This window comes from Neovison vison, chromosome 13 (genome assembly GCF_020171115.1).
Source record: "Neovison vison isolate M4711 chromosome 13, ASM_NN_V1, whole genome shotgun sequence".
NCBI classification, from domain to species: domain Eukaryota; kingdom Metazoa; phylum Chordata; class Mammalia; order Carnivora; family Mustelidae; genus Neogale; species Neogale vison.
The window spans coordinates 97955236-97971031 of NC_058103.1; the positions used below are offsets into that span (position 1 = coordinate 97955236).

Consider the following 15796-nt stretch of genomic DNA (forward strand, 5'->3'; position numbering starts at 1 on the left):
TCTTCATTTTTCAGATAAGGAAACTGGAAGGGAGTCAATTGTTGAAACATCTACCTACTTACTGACTTTGCTACCATTACCAGCTACTTCTGCGAATTGCCGTTTCCTCCTCAGCGCAGTAGGGCTAGTTGTAATCTATCACAAAGGTACCCCTTAGGGTGTCCTGAGGAATGAATGATCTAAAGTATATATCTAAGAAATGTGGAAACCTTAGCTCCATCCTCCTTCTTCAAGTGGTTACTAATTGGTTCAAAGTCACAATTTACCCAAAGTCTACTAAGAGATGCAGCTGGAAACTAAAACCAGATTAAAGGACTAGAAATCATTTTCTAACTCTTAGTCCAGTGTTCGTTACTTTACTACTTTTCACTGTACTTCATCTCATATCATTTATCTTTATACTATTAACTTTATACTATATGCTAAATTAAAAAAAAATATGTCCCAAATATCAGAGTACCCTCCCAAATTTTGAAAACAGTCAACAACTTTCTTCATTCCCTAATTTCTAATAGAGGGCTCAGAATCCCCTAGAGAAGTAGCCCATATTTTACATTATCTAAAACTAAGTAATCTATGAACTAGTCATCCAAGAGATGTCATGTCACTCAAGATAATGCCATACCAGAAATTTTAAAACTAAACAGGTTATGAACATGAATGTTATTTTTTTAAAAGATTTTATTTATTTATTTGGCAGAGAGAGGCACAGTAAGAGAGGGAACACAAGCAGGAGGAGTGGGAGATGGAGAAGTAGGCTCCCCGCAGAGCAGGGAGCCCAATGTGGGACTCAATGCCTGGACCCTGACCTAAGCCAAAAACAGATGCTTTTTTTTTTAATATTTTATTTTTATTTATTTGACAGACAGAGATCACAAGTAGGCAGAGAGACAGGCAGAGAGAGAGGAGGAAGCAGGCTTTCTGCCTGGCAGAGAGCCCGATGTAGGGCTCGATCCCAGGACCTTGAGATCATGGCCTGAGCCGAAGGCAGAGGCTTAACCCGCTGAGCCACCGAGGCACCCCCAAAAGCAGATGCTTAACTGACTGAGCTACCCAGGTGCCGTGAATGTGAATGTTTAAAGCATTTATTCATAATAATCTAAAAGTAGAAACAACCCAAATGTCCTTCAACTGGTGACTGTATAAACAGTGGTTTACCCATATAATGGAATAGAGCTCAGCAATAAATCAATACTTGGTATCTGCAACAACATGGGTAAGCCCGGAAAGCATTTTGTTAAATAGAAGAAGCCAGACACAAAAGATTACTTAATATATGATTCCCTTTACATGACATTTTGGGAAAAAGCAAAATTATAGGGATAAAAATTAGATCAGTAATGGCAGGAAGGGATTGATGGGTATGAGGGACTTTGGGGAGTAATGAAAATGTTCTAGAGTTTGATTGTTGTGATACAGATTACATGGCTAGATACATCTATCAAAACTCATCTAACTGGGGGCGCCTGGGTGGCTCAGTGGGTTAAAGCCTCTACCTTCCACTCAGGTCATGATCTCAGGGTCCTGGCATCAAGTCCTGCATCAGGCTCTCTGCTCAGCAGGGAGCCCGCTTCCTTCTCTCTCTGCCTGCCTCTCTGCCTACTTGTGATCAATATCTCTCTCTCTCTCTCTCTCTGTCAAATAAATAAATAAATAAAATCTTTAAAAAAAAAAAAAGAGATATTGTCTGTTGGGGAAAAAACAAGCTTTTGATACTGAAATAACTAAATTTCAATACTGGTAATCTGAATAAGTCAGGTAATCTCAATTTTCTCATATGTAAAGCTGAGATAATACCTTTTACTTTACAAAGTGGTTGAGATTAAATGAACACTTAATTTGGCTCCCACCACCTAACAAGCAAACAAAGGAAAATGTCTATGGATGAAGTGATACCTCTTTTTAAAGTCAATAAAGAGGGGCGCCTGGGTGGCTCAGTGGGTTAAGCCGCTGCCTTCGGCTCAGGTCATGATCTCAGGGTCTAAAGTCAATAAAGAAAGAGTGAGCTTCGGGGCACCTGGGTGGCTCAGTGGGTTAAAGCCTCTGCCTTCGGCTCAGGTCACGATCCTAGGGTCCTGGGATGGAGCCCTGCATCGGGCTCTCTGCTCAGCAGGGAGCCTGCTTCCTCCACTCTCTCTCTCTGCCTACTTGTGATCTTGATCTGTCGAATAAATAAAATCTTTAAAAAAAAAAAAAAGAAAGAGTGAGCTTCACTTAGCTATACCATTTCATTTAACCAACATATATTTGTTAAACATCTATTATGTGGTAAGTTACCATTTTCCCAAATAAGCAATCTGAAAAAAGAGATAAGTACAAGTCTCTCCACCTGTGAAAGAACACCTTCCTCTAAGCTTCTGTGACTTTTATTATCTCATAAAAGTTGGTAAGAACAGCAATCAAGAAACAAATACAATCTGCCTCTCACAGAATGATAAACTATTAGTAAGGGAAATACATTTTATCAGCAATAAATGTGAATTAAGTAAGACTTAGGCTAAGATTTCCCAAATGAACAATTTTCTAAGCAAATAGGAAGGTTATCAAATTGAATTAACTTTAGCACTGTAGGAACTTTCATTTAACTCCTACTTAAGACTTAACTGCATGTTGAGCAAAGTGTATGGATATTTTCTTTTGGTTTCTAAATTTGAGATGAGTGTAAATTACCACACAGAAATCCATTTACCTAAATAAATAAGACAGCTGAAATAGAAATGAAATTTATCCAAAACAGTATTTCTTAATGTACAAAACCACATTTCTATACATTTTCTAAGGGCTAAAACTAACTTTTCACTGACATTTATATAAAGTCTCAGATCTTGGCACTGGGACTATTTATAAAGGTGAAACCTGGATTACAAGTATTTGATAAAGAAAATGATATCTTCTAGAATTTCTTCCCCAAATCAAAATCCTTTTCTCCATATATGTGTTTTATCATATATATCATGTATATTTCATATATATACACACATACATGTATTTTTTCTTCTGGCAACAAACAGTATTCTATACTTCACATATTACCTCATATTAAAAAAAAATTGCTCCTTCAGAACAAACTTTATCATCCCAGGGATGCCTGGGTGGCTTAGCCGTTTAAGTGTCTGCCTTCAGCTCAGCTCATGATCCTGTCATGTTCAAGCTCCTCATCGGGCTCCCTGCTCAGCCAGGAGTCTTGCTTCTCCCTCTGCCCCTCTCCCTACTTGTGCTCACTTGCTCTTTCTTTCCCTCTCTCTCACAAAAATAAATAAATAAAATCTTTTTAAAAAATAAAGTATTATCCCACATTTCATGATCTTTAGGTTTCTTTCTTTCTTTCTTTCTTTCTTCCTTTCTTTTTTAAGGTTTTATTTATTCATTTGACAGAGGGAGAGAGATTACAAGTAGGCAGAGCAGCAGGCAGAGAGAGAGGGGGAAGCAGGCTCTGCCGAGCAGAGAGCCCAATGCAGAGCTTTAACCCACTGAGCCACCCAGGCGCCCCAGTTTTAGGTTTCTAAGTGTGGCAAATACTGATTCAAGAATAAGAAATGAAGATAATACACAAGTCTTCCCTTTGCTCTTAAGCCAACCACAAAGCAGATATGGCCTCCAAACAACCCAAATGAATCTGAATTATAAATCAAGTGTCTCCTATCATGTTCTATGATGCACATTTGTAATAAGGATAGAGATCATTCTTTTTTGTTAGTGCTAAACTCCACCTCTAGGAAGCATAGTGAATTTAACACATTTTATAGCTTAATATTATACACTGAATTTGAAGACATGATGCTAATGATTTCCATCCCCTTACTATTCACTGCCTGGGGTAGGTAAGGGGAAAGGTGTTCAAGTATGTTATTGACATCTATTTCTTGACTGAAAATTAAACTCTTCTAGCAGTTTCTGGGTATCAATTCACAGTCTGAATGCTGGAATGAAACAAGGGGACTTTATTTTATAAGCTAAAAACAAAGCCAATGAAACTTACTTTCCACCTTAGTCACAAGAAGTGGCTAAGGAGGTTACAGGAATTTGGTGGCTTCAAGGCTTTTGGGAGTCATATGGATTTTTTTACATGTCTTTCATAAACTCTTAGAAGTGACAGAGCACCTTAAAGTTAAATACATCCAACCTGAACACACTTTTCTGTAAAGAACTCCTACAAAGGATTCATAAAATTCTAAGCCAGTATACCTTCCTGCAGTCTTTCCAGGAAAATGAGAAATTACCATAAAATGCCCAAATACAGATATTCTACTTTTTTTTTTTTTTAAGATTTATTTATTTATGGGGAGAGAGAGCGCATGTGAGGAGGAGGGACAAAGGGAGAGGAGGAGAAGCAGATTCCCCATAGAGTGTGGAGGTGGGCACAAGACTTGATCCCAGGACCCTGAGATCATGACCAGAGCTGAAACCAAGCCAGACACTCAACTGACTGAGCCACTCAGGCGAACCTACAATCTTTAATATGTCAAATAAGTTACTTCTTCACATTAGACATTATTTTTCCCTTGGATATTCTGTCTCATTCCTGTCTGCTGCTCCTCTCCAAACAGCATTATCTTCCACTAAAACAGAAACACTATCAACTAGTCTATGATTTTAAACTAATACTTCTAGGGGCACCTGGGTGGCTCAGTGTGTTAAAGCCTCTGTCTTCAGCTCAGGTCATGATCCCAGGGTCCTGGGATGGAGCCCTGCATCGCTCCAGGAAGCCTACTCCCTACCCCCCCACCCCGCCTGCCTCTCTGTCTACTTTTGATCTCTGTCAAATAAATAAATAAAATCTTTAAAGCTTCTAATTATCCAAGAATGAATTTCTTATACATCCTTGCTAAGGCATTTATATAAAAAAATAAACTCTTTGAAAGGAGAAAACATGTGTGAATGGATTTTTTCTCCCTCCCAAAGTGCCTAAGACAATACTGGGTTTGTTTTCTTTCCATATGAGAGTTTAATTATTCCTGCAAGACATTTGAATAAATTCCTATGAATATAATTCCATCTCAAATTTCACTTGCTATCTTAATCACTTTTTGTTCCCTGGAAATAATCAGTTTGGCATGTATGAAGGATCCCCAAGCTCTGCAACAATGAAATACATTTAAAAGGCAACCTATTAATTTAAAAAAAAGTATTTGAATTCTTTAAGACAACTGGCATAATAAGATAAAAGTACAACTCAGCAAGTTCTACTTTCACAACAAATAAATCTAAGAAGGAAGGAAGGAAAATGGACACAAGTTAACACACATACATACACAGACTTCATGTAGTCACACCAATCCCACCATACCAGTGACAAATCAAAACCTTCACCTGGAAAAACATTTTGTAATATAACACAATATTATGTATCTCATTGAAGACTACTGCCTAGAAATACCACTGATTTAGAACACAGTATTGCACCTGAATCAGTGACTATTAGAAAAGCATTAAAAAAAAAAAAAAATGAAAAGAAAAGTATTAATGACTGTTCAACCAAACTCTACTCTCCTACCAGATTGATACTACTGGTTTGACATACAAACATACTAGACACATACAGGAAGTTGCTCTCTAGCTTAAATAATTAGAATTATGTTATTTTTATGCAAATAAAAGGAACTATGATCACGCAGCCTGTTTTATTCCATCCAAAGGTTTGTATGAAAAGAGGAAATACATATATATCGTAAATGGGAAAAACTCCCAGAGGCATATATAAAGATATTGAAAAGGTCTTTCAAGAGCTAAAGAATAATAAATAATAACAAAGGGGTGCCTGGGTGGCTCAGTGGGTTAAGCCTCTGCCTTCGGCTCAGGTCATGATCTCAGGGTCCTGGGATCCACATTGGGCTCTCTGTTCAGCAGGAAGCCTGCTTCCCCCTCACTCTCTGCCTGCCTCTCTGCCTACTTGTGATCTCTCTCTCTCTGTCAAATAGATAAAATCTTTAAAAAATAAATAAATAAAAAATAAGTAACAACAAAAATGAAATGGGGTCATTTGCTGCGTGTTTCCAGGGTGCAATGACTACACCACCGAATTATCGAAAACATAATTTTTTAGGAATGACTAGAAAAGAAATGCTAGGTAGCAAAAATAAAACCCCTGTCTGTTTGGAAAAATTTGGTAAACTTTAGATATTTTGTCATAAAAAATCTAAAGTATAATAAAATCTGTCCCACCATCCACTTAGTCACACCCAGATAGAGCACCAGGAGAAAAACTGATTTTTGTCAAGAACTGCAAGTGGATTTGAATTCTCAACCACTTGTTTTCTTTTTCAAAACTTTACTTTCACTCTCTTTTCAAATTATCTGTATCAAGTACTCCATCTGAAATACAAGCCTTTTTATTTTAGAAGGGAGCCACGAAGCCACAAAATGCAGACAGCCTCTAGGAACCGGAAATATGAGTAATCTAAGTAATAGATACTTCCTAGAGCCTAGAGAAGAACACAGTTCTGCCAATACCTTGATTTCAGCCCAGTGAAATACACTTTGGACTTTTGACTTCCGGAACTGTAAGATAATAAATTTGTGTTGTTTTAAGCCACTATGTGGTAATAAGTTATAATAGCAAAGAAAACTAATACACTTAGCAATCAGTAAGTCCCAATAAATACTTGTTTTTACTGATTCTTGGTTGGGGGTACTTACATAGAATCTATACCTTAACCGTACTTAGATAATAAGGTTTGGTAGGCAAATCTTTTGGCTAATGAGAAAGCAAATGTCAAATAAAAGAAAACATTAAAACAAAAAAATCGTGATAAATCATGCCTCTCATGGCAGACTACAGCTCAAACACATATTGCTGAGAATGTTGAAATTTGCAACTATAATTGTACATTCTACTTTTCCTTTTAGTTGTACTGCTTTTCCTTCATCCACTTTAAAGTTATATTACTGGATGCTGACTGACGAGGACTGTTACAGCCAGCCTTTTGATGAACTGACCCTGTTTACATTATGAAATTAACTTTTATATTTTTCATTTTGAAATCTACATTATTCAATATTAATATAGGAACTCCAGCTTTCTTGTGATTACTGTTTACACAGTGTATCTTTTCTTATCTGCTTACTTTAATCTGTACCTTTATATTCAAAAGTGGGTTTTTTGTAGACAGTATGTAATTGAGTCTTACTTTAAAAACACCTAATCAGAGGTGCCTGGGTGGCTAAGTGGGTTAAAGCCTCTGCCTCCGGTTCAGGTTATGATCCCAGGGTCCTAGGATGGAGCCCCACATCGGGATCTCTGCTCAGCGGGGAGCCTGCTTCCTCCTCTCTCTCTGCCTGCCTCTCTGCCTACTTGTGATCTCTGTCAAATAAATAAATAAAATCTTTAAAAATAAATAAATAAATAAAAACATCTAATCAGACAATCTGTTTCAACTGAAGCATATAGACCATTTACATTTAATGTGATCATTGCTATGGTTGGATTTAAATTAAATCTCTGTCTTGCTATTTCTCTATTTGTCTCATCTTTCTTTTGTTCCTTTTTCTTTTTTTCCTGCCATCTTTTGGTGAGTATTTTTTTATGATTCCATTTTAGCTCTATGACTTCTAGCTATACTTCTTTTTCTTTGTTTTTAACTTTTAAATACAATATATTGTTATTCTTGTTTTAAACAATTATCTTGTTTTTCTATAGACTTTTCTATTCATACATATATTTTCCATTTCCTATACTCTAAATTTCTTTTTATGGATGCAAATTTCCATCTGATATCATTTTTTTTCTGCCTGAAGAACTACTCTTAACATTTCTTATAGTGTAAGAAATTCTCTCAGCTTTATCTTTTATTTTGCCTTCATTTTTGGAAAATCCTTTTGCCAGGTAGAGTTCCAGGTTGAGTTTTTGACTGTTTTTCTTCTTCCAGTACTTTTAAGGATGTCATTTCTGACATGCATAGTTTCTGACAAATCTGTAGTGATTTTTATATATTTGTTCATCTGATATTTAACATGGTATGTTTTCCTCTGGCTGCTTTTAAGATTTCTTTCAAGACTTTTGTCGCTGGTTTCAACAATTTAATCATTGTACCTGATTCTTTTGCTTGCAAATTTGTAAACTATAAACTATGGACATGCATTTTCATCAAACTTGGTAAATATTTACCTACTATTTCCTGAAATATTTTTTTCTGTCTCCCATCTCCTTCTGAAACTTGTTATACTTGTGTTAAAGTGCTTGATGTGTCCCACAGCTCACTGATATGTCTTTTTCCAACTATTTTTTCCTGTTGGTATTTCATTTCAGATAGTTGTTATTGCTATGTCTTCAAGTATTAACTAATCTTTTTCTCCTGCAATGTCTAATCTGGTAATTTCATCTGCTATATTTTTCCATTTCAGAAATTTTATTTTTCATCTCTGGAAGTTCTATTTGGGTCACGCTTTTTAAAAAATAACTCCCATGTCTCACATTGGCATGTTTGTTTTCCTCTACTCTCCTGAACGTAAGAGCATAGTTATAATTACTGCTTTAATGTTCTTGTCAGCTAATTTGATCATATGGGTCATCTTTCTCTCTTCCTATTTGTTGGTTTTTGTCATTGTTATGGGCCATATTTTCTGCTTCTTTGCATGTCTGGTAGTTTTTTATAGGATGCAAGACATTACAAATTTTACATTTTTGGGTATTGAATTTTTTCAAATTTGTTATGAATATATTTATCTTTCATGCTTAATCTTCACTATATGGATATACTGCATAGTTTTAAAGCAGAAATGGTATTTATAGCAAATATAAATTGACAAATGAATTTGTGTGATTTATTTTATCCACAAATTTTTAAGTGTACATTACAATATAAGCAAAATATTGTACAGCAGATTTCTAGAACTTTTTCAATTTGCATAACTGAACTTTATACCCATTAAGCAGCAACTCCCCTGTTCCCCCTAGCTCCGGCCCCTGGCAACCACTCTTCCACTTTCTGCTTATATGAGTTTAACTACTTTAGATACCTCATATAAGTAGAATCATGCAGTATTTGTCTTTCTGGGGCTTATTTCACTTAGCATAATATCCTCAAGTTTCATCTATGTTGCTGCATGACAGAATTCCTCTTTTAAAGACCGAATAATATTCTACTGTACGTACATACCACCATTTTCCTTATCACACACTGATGGACATTTGGGTTGCTTCTACCTCTTGGGCTTCTGTGAATAATGGTTCAAGGAACACATAAACACAAATCTCTCTTCAAGATCCTGATTTCAATTACTTTGTATAAGTACCCAGGAATGAGACTGCTGGAACATCTGGTGTGGATTTTTAAAATTCCTTTAAGTGCTTTGTTCTGGGAATAGCATTCAATGGCTAGGAAACAGTTTGATAATTTCAAGGCTTATTTTTTAAACTTTGTTAGTTGGGACCAGAGTACAACAGTCTCCCCTTCATCTGTGGGAAGTCCTCCCTTCCACCCACAGTGGAAGCCTGAAATTACAGATAGTACCAAAACCTATATGTTTTTTCCTATATACACAGACCTCTGATAAAGTTTATAACCTAGGCAAATTAAGAAATTAACAACATAAGCTAATAAAATAGGACAATTATAACAACATATCATAATAAAAGTTATGTGAATGTGGTTGTTCTCAAAATATCATACGATACTCATACTTGTGATGATATAAAATGATAAAAAATGCCTATGTGATGAAAGTGAGGTGAATGACATAGGCATTGTGATGAAGCATTAGGATACTACTGACCTGATGATACATCAGAAAGAGAACCATCTGCTTCTGGATCACAGTTGATAATGGGTAACTGAAACCATAGAGAGTAAAACCACAGATAAGGAAGGGCTAATATAGCTTTTAGTCTACCGCAATGCTTTTCTATTAGGTCTTTCCACTCTGGACAGTGTGGCTACCTTACTCTCTGTCATCTCTGAGGAGTTTTCTTCCTACTCCTTCCAGTGACTCTTTCTACTGTTGAGTAGTTATTACACAAGTACACAAAGAATGATAGTGAAAGACATGAAAGGGCACTTTCCAGGTCCTTGGAGCTCTCCATTTCTATAGTCCTTGACTTTCCAATATTTTGCTCTCAAAATCCTAGCTTGTCATCCCTGAACCCCAAACTCAATCAATCATGTGAGACTCCTGGGCTGTTTAGGTGGCCTCTAGCAGTACTGTGGCTTGGAAAAACTATGGGCTTACCCCATTAGTTTCTCTTCTGTCAGAGATCACCACCCTGGAATGACTTTTACCCAGTAAGTGAAAAACCACAAGCAGGAAAGAAGTAAAGCTGAGAAGCCAATTCTTACAATTAGTAAGTTCCATTTAATTATTAAGCCATTGTTTTGCTGCAACCTAAAAAGCCTCACTGTACTTGTAGCTAACTTCACAGGGGCATGTGTTAATTACTGAACTGTCTCATAAAATGTTATTATTCTACAAAGTACATTCTAAACCAAGCATGACTGAGAAGGATAATCTTCCATAGAAATGTAAATTTTTCTTTATCGCTTCTTGTCTTACAAACTGAACAGGTACATTTTTGACTACCCCTCCAAGTATCACTTTCATTTTTTTTAATTAAAAATTTTAAATAAATTTTTTATTACAGTATAATAAACCGGTTTACAGCTCAATTTTCACAAAGTTATTGTGTATCTATAACCAATATCCAAATCAAGAAATATAGTACAAGAACACAGGCTGCTTTAACATTCAGAGTTCAAATTAAAAGAAAAATAGAGGAAAACCACATGATGTCAATAGCTTTTATCAGATGAAAGCATTTGATAAAATTACCCAGTCATGATTTTATTAAATGCTTTTAACAATCAGTATAATGGAACTTCCTTAATCAGCTACACAGAAGAGCACATTATTTCCCTATCAGATCTTTCTCCCAAAGTAACAACTCTCCTGACTTCTAACACAATAAATCCGTTTTGCCTATTTTCAAACTTTATGTAACTAGAAACACAGTGCACTCCTTTGTGACTGACTTTTTCTACTTAACATTATGTTCTTGGGGTTCATCCATGCGCTGTGCACTACAACACTTCATGTATTCTCACTGCTGTATGGTATTCCCTTACACAAATATACCACCATTTAGTTACCCAGTTTGCTGTTTTTGAACATTTGGATTGTTTTCAGTTTTTGCCTGTATGAATATGAACACTCTTACACATGTGTTTGAGAACACTTGTTAGCATTTTTGTTGGAAATATACCTAGAAGTGGAACTACCTAGAAGTGGAACTGTAAGGTCATGGGGGTACAACTATGAGTTAAGTTCAACTTTGGTGAAGGAGGGGGGAACTATTAACCAGAGTGGTTAAAGCAATTTATATTCCTACTACCGGGAAAATGAGCTACAAATGCAACACATCCTCATCAACATTTGATACCACCAGTCTTTTAATCCAAGCCACTCTGTAGGGTAGAGTGGTATCACATAGTAGGTTTAAGCTGTATACTGCAGATGACTAATGAGATTGAAAATCTTTTTTTTTTTTTTTTTTTGAGATTCATTTATTTGACAGAGAGGGAGAGATCACAAGTAGGCAGAGAGGCAGGCAGAGAGAGGGGGGAAGCAGGCTCCCTGCTGAGCAGAGAGCCCGACACGGGGCTCGATCCCAGGACCCTGAGATCATGACCTGAGCCGAAGGCAGAGGTTTAACCCACTGAGCCACCCAGGTGCCCTAAGAGATTGAAAATCTTTTAATATGTGTGTACGCCCATTTAAGCATTTTGTCTAATTTTTCTATTGGGTTATCTGTCTTTCTATTGCTATTTTATATATTCTGGCCGAGTTCTTTGTCAGATATATGTAATGCAAGTTGCAAATACTTTTTTTTTCCAATTGCAAATATCTTTTTCCCACTCTGTGGCTGACGTTCATTCTTAACTGTATATTTTGGTGAACAGAATTTCTTAATTTTAATGTAGTACAATTTATCATTTTTTCCTTTTATTGTTAATGCTTTATGTATTCTGTTTAAGAATCTTTACCAACCCTAAGGTCATGATGATAATGTTTTCCTAGAGCCATACTAGAAGAAAATTATGAAAGAAAAAATTTCATTGGAAAAAGCAAACATATAATTAAAGTAGTAGATCAATCACTTATAAAGCAAGTATGAAGGCCAAAAGATAAAAGTGGTAAAATGAACACCTACAGCAATTAGTCCAGGGATACACAAAATAAAAAGATGTAAACTTTTTTTTTTAAAGATTTTATTTATTTTTTTGACAGAGAGCGATTACAAGTAGGCAGAGAGGCAGGCAGAGAGAGAGAGGAGGAAGCAGGCTCCCTGCTGAGCAGAGAGCCCAATGCGGGACTCGATCCCAGGACCCTGAGATCATGACCTGAGCCAAAGGCAGCGGCTTAACCCACTGAGCCACCCAGGCGCCCAAAAGATGTAAACTTTTAATACATAAAATGCTTGAAGGTGGTAAAAATTTAGTGCTTTTAGAATGTGCCTGAACTAAAGCAACCACCAACTTAAAATAGACTGTTATACGGGTGCCTGGGTGGCTCAGTTGGTTGAGTACCCAGCTCTTGGTTTCAGTTCAGGTCATGATCTCAGGGTCATGGGATTGAGCCCCGGGTCAGGCTCTGCACTAAGTGGGGAATCCGCTTGAGAGCTTCTCTTTTTCCTCTCCTTCTACCCCTTACCCGTTCTCTCTCTCTCTCAATATAAATAAATAAATCTTTAAAAAAAAAAAAAAACAAAACCTGCTATATACAAAAAGTGTTATATATGAACTTCATGGTAGCCACAAACCCAAAACCTATAATAGATACAAATAAAGAGAAAGAATCCAAGAATAACATTAAAGAAAGTTATCATTTCACAAGGGAAGAGAGCAAGGGAAGAATGGAAAAGAACTACAAAAACCACCAGAAAACTATTAATAAAATGGTGTTAACTACATGCCTATTAATAATTACTTTAAGTATTAAAGGACTAAATGCTCCAACCAAAACACACAGTGACTGAATAAATAAAAAATAAAATCCATCTATATGCTACCTTCAAGAGACTCATTTCAGACCTAACTGAAGGAATGGAAAGATACTCCATGCAAATAGAAAAAAAAAAAAAAGTTGGGTTGTAATACTTACATGAGACAAAACAGACTTTAAAACAAACATTGTAACAAGAGCCAAATAAAGGCATTACATAATGATAAATATGCAATCTTCCCAGACGGAATCAGGAAGAAACAGAAAATGTGAACAGATTACTAGTTATAAAACTGAAACAAACAAAAGTCCAAGACCAGGACCAGATGGCTTCACAGGTGAATTCTACCAAATATTTAAAGAGTAAGTATCTATTCTTTACAAACTATTTCCAAAAAAGTGCAAGAGGAAGAAATGCTACCAAATTCATTCTATGAGACTAGCATTACCCTGGCACCAAAACCATATGGAGACATTATGAAAAAAGAAAATTATAGGTCAGTATTCCTGATGAATATAGATGCAAAAAATCCTCAACAAAATATTAGGAAGCAAATTCAATAATACATTAAAAGGATCATTCACCATCATCAAATGGGATTTGTTCCAGAGATGCAACATGGTTAATACCTACAAATCAATCAATGTGATACACATTAAAAAAACAAAGGATAAGAATCATATAGGTAGGGGTGCCTGGGTACCTCAGTGGGTTAAAGCCTCTGCCTTCGGCTCAGGTGGTTCAGGGTCCTGGGATCGAGCCCTGCATCATGCTCTCTGCTCGGTGGGGAACCTGCCTCCCCCCACTCTCTGCCTGCCTCTGCCTACTTGTGATCTCTCTATGTCAAATAAATAAATAAAATATTTAAAAAAAGAATCATATAGGTATCTCAAATAGATGCAAAACATCAAACAGATGCTTGTTTGACAAAATTCAACACCCATTCATGATAAAAAAAAAAAAAACTCATCACCGTAGGTATAGAAAAAACACACTTTAACATAATAAAGGTTATATATGACAAGCCTACAGCTAACATCATACTCAATGGTGACAAACTGGAAGATTTTCTTCTAAGGTCAAAAATAAGACAAGGATGCCCACTCTTACCACTTTTATTCAACATGACACTGGAAGTCCTAGCCACAGTAATCAGACAAGAAAAGAAATAAAAGGCATCCAAATTGGTAAGAAAGAAGTAAAACTGTCACTACCTGCAGATGACATGATATTATATACAGAAGACCCCAAAGATTTCACAAAAAAACTTAGAATATATAAATCCAGAAAAGCTGCACGATTCAAAATTAATATACAGAAATTTGTTTTATTTCTAGACATTAATAACAAAGTGGCAGAACAATCCTATTTACACTGGAGTCAAAAAGAATAAAATACCTAGCAATAAATTTAACAAAGGCAGAGAAAGACCTGTACTCTGAAAACTAAAGACATTGATGAAAGAAATTGAAAATGACACAAATGGAAATATATACCACATCCATGTATTGGAAGAATATTGTTAAAATGTCCATTACCCAAAGCAATCTACAGATTCAATGCAATCCCTTTCGAAATTCCAACAGAACTTTTCATGGAACAGAACAAATACTCCTAAAAATTGTTATGGAACCACAAACAATCTTGAGCCACAATAATCTTGAGCAAGAGGAACAAGGCTGGAGGTATCACACACTCATTTCAAACCCTACTACAAAACTACAGTTACCAAAACAGTATAGTACCAGCACAAAAAGAGACACATAGATCAATGGGACAGAACAGAGAGCCCAGAAACAAACCTATGCTTCTATAGTCAGTTAATCTTCAATAAAAGAGGGAAGAATATACAATGGGGAAAAGACAGTCTTTCAATAAATGGTGTTGAGAAAACTGAACAGGTACAAGCAAAAGAATGAAACTGGATCACTTTCTTATACCATAAACAAAATAAAATGGATTTAAGACCTAAATGTTAAGCCTGAAACCATAACACCCCTAAAAGAAAAGACAATAAACTCTTAAACATCTGTTTCATTAATATTTTTTTGGATCTGTTCTTCAGCCTAGGGTGACAAAAGCAAAAATAAACAACTGGATCCACACCAAACTAAAAAACTTTTTCACAGTGATGGAAAGCATCAGCAAAATTTAAAGGAAACCTACTGAAACATATAAAGAACTCATATGAACTCTCAATACCAAAAAAAACCACAACTTGATTAAAAACTGAGCAGTGTACCTGAATAGATGTATTTCCAATGAAGACATACAGATAGCCAGCAGACATATGAAAAGATGCTCAACACCACTAAGCATCAGGGAAACACAAATCAAAACATACTGAGATATCACCTCACAGCTGTCAGAATAGCTAGTATATTAAAAAACAAAACAAAACAAAACCAAAAACCAACCCAAGAAATAACAAGTGTTACGATGTAGAGAAAAGGGAACCCTCAAGCACTGCTGGTGGAAATGTAAACTGGTGCAGTCAGCATGGAAAACAGTATGGAGGTTTTTTAAAAAATTAAAAGCAGAAACACTATATGACACTACTTCTGGGTATCTCTCCACTCAAAATGAAAAAACTAATTCAAAAAGATACATGCACTCTTATGTTCACTGTAGCATTATTTACAATAGCCAAGATATGGAAGCAACCAAACTGTCCATTGATACATGAATGAACAAAAAAGATACGGTATATATAAAATGAAATATTACTCAGACATAAATAATGAAATCTTGCCATTGTAACAACATGCATGGACCTAGAAGGTATCATATAAAGTGAAATGTGTCAAAGAAAGAAATACTGTATGATTTTATTCATATGTAGAATCTAAAAAAATAAATGAACAA

At 35.8% G+C, this 15796-nt stretch overlaps 1 protein-coding gene across 4 annotated transcripts in view; it reads right to left on the bottom strand.

Moving 5' to 3' along the window:
- The window catches only part of GLCE (glucuronic acid epimerase), a 119185-nt gene that overhangs the window by 34326 nt on the left and 69063 nt on the right, over positions 1-15796 (bottom strand). Inside the window, exon 1 of one of the 4 annotated variants that reach the window (XM_044231666.1) lies at positions 9712-9735. The exons of 2 other annotated variants lie outside the window; for them this stretch is intronic. The gene's annotated coding sequence lies outside the window, so the exon portion shown is untranslated. Of the gene's footprint in view, positions 1-2017; positions 2046-9711; positions 9736-15796 lie in introns of those variants that run through there. One more of the 4 variants, XM_044231669.1, reaches the window with a different exon arrangement.